This window comes from Leptodactylus fuscus, chromosome 7 (assembly GCF_031893055.1).
Source record: "Leptodactylus fuscus isolate aLepFus1 chromosome 7, aLepFus1.hap2, whole genome shotgun sequence".
Taxonomy (NCBI): Eukaryota; Metazoa; Chordata; class Amphibia; order Anura; family Leptodactylidae; genus Leptodactylus; species Leptodactylus fuscus.
Window position 1 is genome coordinate 9194705 of NC_134271.1, and position 12441 is coordinate 9207145.

Sequence of the window (12441 nt, forward strand, 5' to 3'; positions counted from 1 at the left end):
CTCTTGAAGCTCATGAAGAGAATGTGAAGAGTGTGCAAAGCAGTAATCAAAGCAAAAGGTGGCTACTTTGAAGAACCAAGAATATAAGACATATTTTCAGTTATTTCAGTATATAAGTATATAATTCCCCATGTGTTACTTCTGAGTTTTGATGCCATCAGTGTGAATCTACAATTTTCTTAGTCATGAAAATACAGAAAACTCATTGAATGAGAAGGAGTGTCCAAACTTTTGGTCTGTATTGTATGTATCTAATATATAAGTATTGTGTCTAGGTAATGTATGTATCTAGTATATACAGTAAGTATATATGTATTGTGTCTAGGTAATGTATGTATCTAGTATATAAGTATATATGTATTGTGTCTAGGTAATGTATGTATCTAGTATATAAGTATATATGTATTGTGTATAGGTAATGTATGTATCTAGTATATAAGTATATATGTATTGTGTATAGGTAATGTATGTATCTAGTATATAAGTATATATGTATTGTGTATAGGTAATGTGTATATTTACTGTGTAAGTTTATATGAAATGTGTATAAGTAATTAGTATATTTAGAGTGTAAGTATATATGTATTATGTATAGATAATGTATGTATTTAGTGTATAAGTATATATGTATTGTATATAGGTAATGTATGTATTTAGTATATATGTATTGTGTATAGGTAATGTGTATATTTAGAGTGTAAGTATATATGTATTGTGTATACATTCCTAATAGCTCTCAGAGTTTTTGTACTTTGTGTGTTGCTTGTTATATATCTATATAGTTCTAGTGTATGCAGGTCCTTGTGAATGCTGACATGGTGCCTGCAGAATAAGGGGGGATAAAGAGGTCATTCATATAACCTCCCCCACCATTATAAGCAGGATCCCCCCTCCCTGCAATAATATAGAAGCTGCATTATCCAGCCTCCCCCTCTATACCTCCCTGGCCTCTATGTTTACCTTGGAATACAAACAGCAGCTCTTATATACCACAGGGCTGTGCCTCAGTCCTCCACCTTACATGGTGTCTCTTTCAGTTCCAGGATTGTGTCTTATCTCTTCCCCATATGTTATGCCCTATTCCTCCTCCTGGGATGGTGCGTCCTTCTGCCACAGAGCTGTGCCTCATGCATCCTCCCAGTATGGTGACATATTTAGCCAATGAGTTGTGCCTCTTTCCCGTCTAGTGCCTCATTTTTTATTGTTTTTAGTTTTATTCTACCTACCATACATCTGTGCCTCAGTACATCCTCAGTCACACAACTATAAGTGTGGTGCCTCATCTGGCCATGTAGCTGTGCCTCATCTCCCCTTCCAGTGTGATGCCTCCTCCTGCCACACAGCTGTGTCTCACTCCCCTTTCCAGTGTGCTGCTTTCTATTGCCACAAATCTGTGCCTCATCCTTCCTTCCACTGTGATGCCTCCTCCAGCCACAAGGCTGTGCCTCATTCCCCTTCCAGTGTGGTGCCTCCTCCTGTCGTGTAGCTGTGCCTCATTCCCCTTCCAGTGTGCTGCTTTCTATTGCCACAGAGCTGTGCCTCATTCCCCTTCTAGAGTGATGCCTCCTTCTGCCACAGAGCTGTGCCTCATTCCCCTTCCAGTGTGATGCCTCCTTCTGCCACAGAGCTGTGCCTCATTCCCCTTCCAGTGTGATGCCTCCTCCAGCCACAAGACTGTGCCTCATTCCCCTTCCAGTGTGGTACCTCATCTTGCCATAGAGCTGTGTCTCATTCCTCCATCCAATGTGGTGCCTCTTCCTGCCACAGACCTGTGCCATGTCCCTCCTTCCGTTGTGGTGCCTCCTCTTGCCATAAAGCTGGACCTCACTTCTCTATCCAGTGTGTTGCCTTCTCGTGCCTCATTCCTCCTTGCAGTGTGGCGCCCCCTCTTGCTGTAGAGTGGTACTTAGTTCCTCCTCCCAGCTCGATGTCTCCTCTTGCCATCTATCTAATTTCTTCCACCACTGCAGTACCACCTGTGAGGCCCCTCATTGTATTGCCCACTTTAATGTATTCATAGAATTGCTGTTGCATACATAGCGCTGACACAGTCGGACGCCCCCTACAGATATGGTCCCCGCACATCAGTCCCTGGGGGTTCACAGTCTCTTTTCCAAATCTGAGACACTGAGACCAATTGTCCCCCTGCCGGTCATGACACAGGTGCTACAACAGTATAAGATGCTAACAGCCCATATATAACAAGACACAGTCTCTGTATCGTCAGGCACAGTCTCTAGCGCATCAGGCATAGTCTCTGTATCGTCAGGAGTAGTCTCTATATAACTAGCGAAGTCTCTGATTTATCTAGCGCAGTCTCTAGCTCATCAGCCGCAATCTCTATGTGGTCAGGTGCAGTCTCTAGTTTATATAGCGCAGTCTCTGTATCATCAGGTGCAGTCTCTACATGATCTAGTGCAGTCTCTATTTCATCTATTTCTATTTAGGTGCTGTCTAACCAGTTTCTATATGGTCCTGCGAAGTCTTTATTTTATCCGGCGCAGTCTCTGTATTTTTGGGCGCAGTCTCTATAACATGTCGCACTCGGTCTCTCTACCTTCTGACACAGACATCGGCTGTAGACATAAAAATACTTCCTAGCGATTGTATTTTGTATTGCTGGTGTCTAATTGATCTCCTGTACGATCTCATTGTACCCGACGTGCAGCCGATTATTCCAGGCTTAGAATTCGTTTCCTCTTTCCCAGATCTTGGACCTCAGTTTATCTTCTGTTCTGAAATTAAAAGATTTGTCGAGAAATCGATGAGAACTAAATCGTCAGATCGAGTTTCAGCTTCTGTAGCGCAAGAATCCAACAGATGAAGGGATTTTCAGCGAGGATCGTATATAATATAATGAAGTACATATAGCATGGGCTTCATCGTTCATTGCTATATATTAAACTCCAACACGTGACCATTAATGAGATTATAGGATCAGATCAGACCCGATCATTCTGGCAGATATCGATGGCTGCAGGTCATATTGTACAGATGGCGGAGATTTTATTATTATTACTATTATTATTATTATTATTAATATTTTGTGTAATTATTATATGACGTATACTATAGACATTTCCTATATACATCAGATGTCAGGCTGTATACACACGGGCGTTTTATCCATGGATCTGCAGGAGGATAGACTGGAATTAGATATAACAATAGAAATATCGTGCCAGGATGATAAAATATAGGACATGATATAATACCATAGCAGGTAATATTATACATAATATCAAGTCGGATGGTATAATAATATATAGGATATAATAATACAATAATTGGTGATATCATCTACACCATCAAGTCGGGTGGTATAATAATATGTATGATGATATAATACAATACTAGGTGATATATATAACATCAGGTCTGGTGATACGGTATAATGATATCTATTATATGATGTATGATGATATAAAACAATACCAGGTGATATCAATTATAACATCAAGTCGGGTTGTATAATAATATATATCACATGATGATATAAGACAATACACGGTGATATCACTAACATCGAGTTGAGTGATATAATAATATAGAATATGATGTTATAATACAATACCAGGTGATTTATATATAACATCCGTGGTATTAATATATTTATAACCTGATGATAAAAGACAATAACAAGCGACATCAGTGCCAATAATATCATCGTGGGCAGTATAATAATATATGTGATATGATGATCTAATACAATGTCAGGTGATATTATCTATAACATTATGTCGGGTGGTATAATGATATATATGACATGATGATATAATACAATACCGAGTGCTATTGTATATAATAACATGTCGGGTGGTATAATAATATTAATCACAAGATGATATAATACAATGACAGGTGATAGAATCTATAACATGTATAAGATGTTATTATTTAGTAAAGGCGATATTATCCATCACATCACGTCGGATACTATAATAATATAGGATGTGATAATACAAGCTATATCAGTGTATGGTATAATCTTTACTACAATGTGACATCATGTAATATAATAATACCCTGTGTGAGGTCTGTACCCTCAGGTGAGTATAATGAAGGGGGTGGTGTTTAGGCTTATATGGGGAATATAAGAATGGTACTATTATATACCCCGCACAGGTACACGTGACAGAGTATTGCACCTGTACAGAGCGATGTGCTGCAGCCGGGTGACCTCACTCACACATCTGGAGTTAATAATAGTGATATAATAATGTAATAACCAGCATCGGAATCTGGAGAAGCCGCTTACAGGAGGTGTGTAATATGTTACAGATATGTTATATTACATTACACATAGGTGACAACATTCTATATACACTACCAGATGACATGATTATACATATCACATATATATGACCCTATACATACATGACATAGATATACATAGAGGATACTGCTATTTGTAACATGAGTACTTTATGGTATATATGGTTTGTAGCAGAAGATAAAGTAAAAGATAGCGGCTTTAAGACTGCGTTATGTGGGCGATATTTAAGGGACTTGTACAACATTAGATCGATGTTTTTGTTTATAACTGACTTGTATTACATGACATCGATGTTTTTGTTGATAATGTTTATTACATTATGACATATATGAATTTGTATGCCCTTTTGTTTCTCTGTCATGTATGTCTATATTTATCATATATCGCATATATCATAAAACAGAGAATGGAAAACATTTCATAATATCACATATGGACTCGAGCACTTAATACTGTATATGTTATATATCTGCACTGTATTACATGCATTTTATTTATGTGCCTGTATATAATGAACGTGCATTGTTATCATGTCTGTGTATATTTTCCTTGTAAAACATGATGTCATATTTGTGGCTGTATATAATGGACATGTATTTATTACATGTTAACATATATAGTATGTGCCCTTTATAAGTGACACCCATATCGTCATGCAGTTACCTGTATATATCATTTGTATCACGTTATATCATAAAGATGTTTTCACTTCCTCTTGTATCACATTATATTCTATAGATGTCTGTGTATATATCCTTTGTTTTACATTATATTATATAGGGGTCTGTATACATTTGTACTACATTATGCCATACAGTAGCTGTCTGTGTAGGTTTCTCTTTTACTATATTATACTGTATCATATAAAAGTCTGTGGATATTTCACTTGCATTATTACGTTATATCCTAAAGATGTCTATCATTTTTATTGCATTATATTATATAGGTGCATGTGTATATACCACTTGTATTACGTTATATCATACAGGTGTCTGTGTATTTAGCAGTTGTGTCATGTTGTATTATGTGTGTATATATATATATATATATATATATATATATATATATATATATATATGTATAGTCCTATATTATATCATATACAATAGATGCTTGTGTATGTATATCACTTGCATTACATTGTATCATACAGGTGCCTGCGTGTCTATTACCTGTACTACATTATAACATATACAATAAATGTCTGAGTACATATCCCCTATATTACATTATATGATATAAGTGTCTTTGTATATATCACTCGTATGACATTATATGATATAGGTATCTAAGTATATATCAGTTGCATAACATTATATCATATGCAGTAGGTATGTATATAACTTTCTCTTGTAATGCATTATAATGTATCACATGAGTGTGTATATATGACTTGTATTGCATTGTATGAAATAGGTATCTATGTATACATGACTTGTATGACATTATATCATATACAGCAGGTATGTGTGTATCTGTCTCTTGTAATGAATTATAATGTATCGTATGAGTGTATATATCACTTATATTACATTATACGGTATCATATACTGTAGGTGTCTGTGTATATATTGCTTGTACTCTATTATATTCTATGTGCATGTTTATGCTACTCTATTATTATATGTGCGGAGGAGGGGTAAAGGATGCGAGGTTGAGGGGTAAACCTAAAGGTCGGGTACCGTTTCTTATTATTGCCGCCTGCAGGGGGCGTTGAATGTACACTGATGATGAGGGTGATTGTTTCGGGGATTGGAGTTAGTGCCCTGCTTGTGCTGTGTGACAGGTGAGTATGGTAGGTGAGGGCATGCATCTTACCTCTGCTCACTTCCCCTTGGTGCTGGCCCTGGAGTGAGGGGAGTTTGAGTGCAGGCTAGGTATACGGTGTTACACAGGGTGCAGACAAGTGGGTGCAGGGACAGCTGTAGGCTGGCCCAGGGTACTAAGTGCAGGCTGGGTGGATGGTGCTTGGTGTAGGTTGAGCCAAATGCTTGGGGTACAGGGTGCAGGCTAAATGTAAGGTGCCGATTACAGGATGCAGGCTGAATTCAGAGTTCTGAGTACAGGTCCCTGAATACACAGTACAGGCTGAATACAGGCTACAGACTGAGTGCAGTTTGCTGAATACAGGGTGCAGAGTACAGGATATAGGGTCCAGGCTAAAGATAGGGTGTTAAGTGTATGCTGGATGCAGTGTTGAGTACAGAGTTCTGTGTATAAGGTGCATGATGGGTGCAGGATGCTGAGTACAGGGTGTAAAGCCAAGTAAAGGACAGAGGCTGAGTGCAGGGTGCTGAATAGAGGGTGCAGGCTGAATGCAGGGTGCTGAATAGAGGGTGCAGGGTGAATGCAGGGTGCTGAATAGAGGGTGCAGGGTGAATGCAGGGTGCTGAATAGAGGGTGCAGGCTGAATGCAGGGTGCTGAATAGAGGGTGCAGGGTGAATGCAGGGTGCTGAATAGAGGGTGCAGGCTGAATGCAGGGTGCAGGGAGTTAAGTATAGAGTGCAGGCTGAGTGCAGGATACGGTTTGGGTGCAGGCTGAGTACAGGGTGCCGAGTGCAGGATAAATGCTAGGCAGGGTGCAGGCTGAATGCAGGATGCTGAGTAGAGGGTGCAGGCTGAGTGCAGGGCGATAATTACAGGGTGCAAGCTGAGTGTGGGGTATAAGCTGGGTGCAGGTTGAGTGCAGGTTGCTGAGTACAGGGTCCAGGCTGTATGCAGAGAATAGGCTTAGTGCAGGGTGTTGAGTATAAGGTGCAGGCTGAGTGCAGGGCGATGAGTACTGGATGGATGCTGGGTGCTGAGTATAAGGTGCAGGCTGGATGCAGGGTGCTGAGTATAAGGTGCAGGCTGGACGCAGAGTGCTGAGTATAAGGTGCAGGGTGATGAGTATAAGGTGCAGGCTGGATGCAGGGTGCTGAGTATAAGGTGCAGGCTGGGTGCAGGCTGAGTGCTGAGTACAGGCTGATGCAGCTTTCTTGCACACTGGGAGTGAGATGTGACGTGGGGAACAAAGAGAAGTGGAATGAAGGAGAGAGGCTGGCAGATGTGATGACACGCACTGAAGGTGTGCACACTCCCTGACTGTACACTGTACACTGACTGCACACACACAGCGCCGGCACGGTGAGTACAGCATTGTCTCTCCATTGTCTATTATTGTCCCCGGGTAGGCACGGTGACCCCCAGGGGCCCCAAACCTGCCCCTCCGCCAGCTGAAGCCTCTGAAACTTCCTGCTGTAACTTTCTGCCAGATCCCTGTTTGGTTCTTCGTGCAGAACTTTTCTGTGTGCAGCCCCCAGAGCTGACCGTCAGGGGTCCAGCACCGGGATAAGAGGGTCTGGGCAGAGGGCTTCTGTGTCAGAGGTTTGAGAATACTTGTGTCAGATACTTCCTAGACCTATACGAGAAAATATATATATGTGATGTAGTATGTAATATATCGTGTATACTCTTACTATATGCGAGTGTGTATACAGTGTATATATATCATGTATACTATATACCTGTGTGTGTATGTGCTGCTGTCTCTACTACATTCCTCTGGATTACGGTCACATATCAACTAGTATTACAATCCCTATATTATGCCCCGCATATAGCGCTCACTGTATTATAACACTCCATATCATTATAATCCATAAATCATATCAACTATATTATAACCCCGACATTATACCCTTCTATCATGCCCCCAGTATTTTAACCTATATATCATACCCCCGTGTAATACACAAACGATATATGATCCTTCTATAATACCCCTTATAGATTATGTCTTCTAGCTTGAAAACCCTTCTATCATGCCCCTGTATTATGCCCCCTATATCATGGCCTGCCTCCTGAAGTATACCCCGTATTACCCACGTGTATCAAGCACCGTGCATAATATCCTGTATCCTGCGCCCTGTTAACACAGAGCCCGTGTGATAGTTCTCTGTATCATAGACACTGTATACAAGCTGATAGCATAGCGAAGGGTAAGAACAGTGAAGTCTCTGTAATGCCACCTGTAGGGTGCTATACACGTATATATCCATAGATGGATAGATAAATGATTGATAGATAGGAGATAGCAAGATAGATAGCTAGATAGCTAGATAGATAGATAGATAGATTATACGAACATTTAGAGACAGACATGTCATATATTATTATAGATGAGACAGACAGATACATCTCGGATGAGAATGAGCTATATGATGCAGCTATTTAGATATGACAGGTCTGAGATAGATGGATAGATAGATAGATAGATAGATAGATAGATAGATAGATAGATAGATAAATAGATACTGCAGATAGATACGAGACAGATACAATCGGAGAAACAGTTCTTCAGATATGGTAGATGTGAGGTATGTAGCTAGATATATATGCAATATATAAACTGCTAGACACATATGCAGACAAATAGATATGTATGAGACGTGTGATACTGACATAGATGATAGATAGATAGATAGATAGATAGATAGATAGATAGATAGATAGATAGATAGATAGATAGATAGAGATAATATAAATGACACCTGTGGCTATCATACATTATACGTATATGACTACGCACATCACATAGACCATAATATAATACGATGATGTTAATAGTCACTTTATATAATACTTGGCCCCGTACACACACTGCTGTATATCATTGTGTATACCGATATATATAGAAAGTTCTGTGATGTGATTTACTTTCTGGTAAAATACTAACTATAGGAGTAATGTCGCGTTTCTTGGCTTTTGGGGGAGATTTCAGTCGCTTTTTGTTTCGGCTCTATAGATTGGTGTTGAATACTATATATACAGTGATATGGTATATAGTACTGTGTATATTGTATTGTGTATATTATATATCACAGTGATGTGGCGTGTGGGTGTATAATTTTATATGTAGTGTGAAATATATAGTGATGCATATATATTGTGATAAGTATACAGTACAGTTATGTACAGTGTGTTATATATAGGGTGACTTGGTTTGTGTATACAGTATTATGTATAGTGTATAATATATTTACAATGTACGTGTATATATAGTATTTATAGTGTATAGCACACACATATTTATATCTATAAATGATATAGTGATGCATAATGTGTGATATATATATATATATATATATATATATATATATATATATTACACAGTGCTCGTGTCAGCGTATGTAGCACTATGTATAGTGTGTAATATTACATATACAAGGCTGGGGTGTATAAAATGTTATGTAGGTTATATACTATTGTGTACAGAGTGTAACACTGTGTATAGTATGTAATATTCGGTCTACATTGTGTATAGTGTGCAGTAATACGAATCATATGAGACAGTCCATATACAGGACGGGGGTATTATATGCTGTGTGTTATGTTCGGTGCCTCAGTGTTTAGTAGTGTGTACACGGATATAGGACAAATAATTGTTGTTTAGTGTAAAATTCAATGCAAAACATAATGTACGATGTGAAGCATTATGCAGTGTGTAATATTCATAATGTGTAATAGTGTGTACAGTGTCATATCCAGTGTGTAACATCATGTACAATGTGCCTGTAATATTCCGCGTGCAGTAATAGGGTTACTCTTTACTATGCTGTGCAATGAGAGTGTGTAGAGTATTGTGTACAGCGTGTAATAGTGATATAGTGTGTATTGTATTAGGTGAACAGGTAAACTAGTCAGGGATACACGTGTGTGATACTCTGTATATAGGGATACAGTGTGTACAGGGTGTAATATTTTGTATGCAGGGATTCAGGTGTGTACCAGGTGTAATATTCTGTATACAGGGATACAGTGTGTAGAGGGTGTAATATTCTGTATATAGGGTGTAATATTTTTTATGCAGGGATTTAGGTGTGTACCAGGTGTAATATTCTGTATACAGGGTATTGTGTGTTCAGGGCATCATAGTCTACATAAAGGGATTCAGATGTGTACAGGGTGTAATGTTCCATATACAGAGATACAGGTGTGTACAGGGTGTAATATTCAGCCTATAGAGATATGGATGTGTGCAGGGTGTAATATTCTGTATGCAGGGATACAGGTGTGCACAAGATGTATTATTCTACATACAGGAATACAGGTGGGCTCAGGGTGTAATATTCTGCATAAAGGAATACAGGTGTGTAGAGGGTGTAATATTCTACATACAGGGTTACAGGTGTGTACAGATGTAATATTCCACATACAGGTGTACACAGGGTGTAATATTCCACATACAGGGATACAGGTGTGTACAGGGTGTAATATTCCACTTACAGGGATAGTGTGTACAGGTGTAATATTCCATATACAGTTGCACACAGGGTGTAATATTCTGCATACAGGGATACACGTATGTACAGGGTGTAATATTCCAATTACAGGGATAGTGTGTACAGGTGTAATATTCCATATACAGGTTTGTACAGGGCGTAATATTCCACATACAGGGTATTATCTTCCATGCAGATATTCTCCTCCTGCTACAAACAATAATCAGCAGTTTATTCTTCACTGTAGTCAGTAGTTGGGTGGTTGGATGAGAAATCTGCCTCAGATACATCTGACTTCTCCCCCAGGCCAGTTCACTGAACTTTTTTAGTTTATTTAAAGGGATTGTCCATAATTTTTTTTATGACCTATTCAATGGAAATCAATAGGAGCAGAGCTACAGTATTGGCAGCTGGTCACCATACGGTGTACAGATCTATCCTCTTCTGGCTCCCTGTATGGAATAGTGCAAAGACCAGAGGCACCTCTGTACAGCTGATCCAAGCGGGGGTGGGCTGTCAAACCCTCTACCCCCCCCCCACTGAATAGATATTTACGGCCTATCTTAAGGATAGGCCAGAAATAAGATTTAAGAAAAAATCAGCAAAAACATGAATATCAAGAATAGGCCCTTAATCTTGAAAAAATTTTTAAATGTTATTTTTAGGGAAAAATTGCCCATCCCTGGGATATTTTGGGCCAGATTTACTAAGGGATCAACAGTGTAAACTTAGGCAGTCTGAAAAATCGACTGATGTATTACAGTGACCGATGCTGGGTGATAAGTCTGGCGTATCCAGCCTACCTTTATACCGCCTCTGTGCTGGTTTACTGGGAGCCAGAATTTTATGACACTATCTTGGCACATTTTTGGCAAGTGTAAGCCACACCCCTTTTATCTGAGCATCCACACCCACAGGTCTACCAAGTCAAAAAAATTTTTATTCCAAACTAAATGTGCCAAGTGTACACCGGTTTGTAGTCTTAGTCACAAATGTAAATCTGTGTACAGGGTGTAATACTCTACATACAGGTGTACAATTGTGTACAAGATGTAATATTATATATACAGGTGTGTACAGGATGTAGTATTGTATATACAGGTGTGTACAGGTGTATGATTCTGCATACAAGAATATAGTGTGAACAGGGTGTAATATTCCACATACAGGGATACAGATGTGTACAGGTGTAATATCCTGCATTCAAGAATATTGTGTGTACAGGTTGTAGTATTCTACATACAGGGATACAGGTGTGTACAGGGGGTAATATTGTATATACAGGGATACAGGTGTGTACAGGTTGTAGTATTCTACATACAGGTGTGTACAGGGTGTAATATTCTACATACAGGTGTGTACAGGATGTAATATTGTATATATAGGGATACAGGTGTTGCAAGGTGTATATTCTGCATACAAGTGTGTACAGTCTTTAACATTCTACATACATACCTACCATGTGTACAGGGTGTAATATGTGTTCTGCATACAGGGATATAGTGTGTAATATTTTACATACAGGGATACAGTGTGTACAAGGTGTAATATTCTACCTACAAGTATACAATGTGCACAGTGTGGGGCGCTCAGCACTTGCTACTAAGGTGTTAATGACTTTTTGACACTACATTTGTATGTCCAGCTAAATGTCATAATGAAATTTTGTTGTACATGGGGTGCTATGGAATATACTTTATGAGGCCTATGGTCCATGTATTTAGTTTGCACCCTTGTATATCAATGTTATATTTAGACAATGGTACACGGCATATTTGTTATTAGGCTTATTTATGTATACTATTAGGCTTATTTATTTAGGCTGCTTTATTGCTGCTTTTATTAGGCTTATTTATGTATACTATGACTTGGTACGGTTATCGGGTTTGTATATTTTGATA

At 38.8% G+C, this 12441-nt stretch overlaps 1 protein-coding gene and 1 long non-coding RNA gene across 2 annotated transcripts in view; both read left to right on the forward strand.

Moving 5' to 3' along the window:
- Window positions 1-6798: 6798 nt before the first annotated feature.
- The window catches only part of SOX6 (SRY-box transcription factor 6), a 279833-nt gene continuing 274190 nt past the window's right edge, over window positions 6799-12441 (forward strand). Inside the window, exons 1-3 of the mRNA XM_075280972.1 lie at window positions 6799-6826; window positions 6886-7074; window positions 7153-7403. The gene's annotated coding sequence lies outside the window, so the exon portion shown is untranslated. The remainder of the gene's footprint in view (window positions 6827-6885; window positions 7075-7152; window positions 7404-12441) is intronic.
- Window positions 11608-12113, forward strand: LOC142214670 (uncharacterized). The gene is made up of 3 exons (XR_012717275.1): window positions 11608-11641; window positions 11786-11834; window positions 11964-12113. It is a non-coding gene; the product is annotated as an uncharacterized LOC142214670 (long non-coding RNA).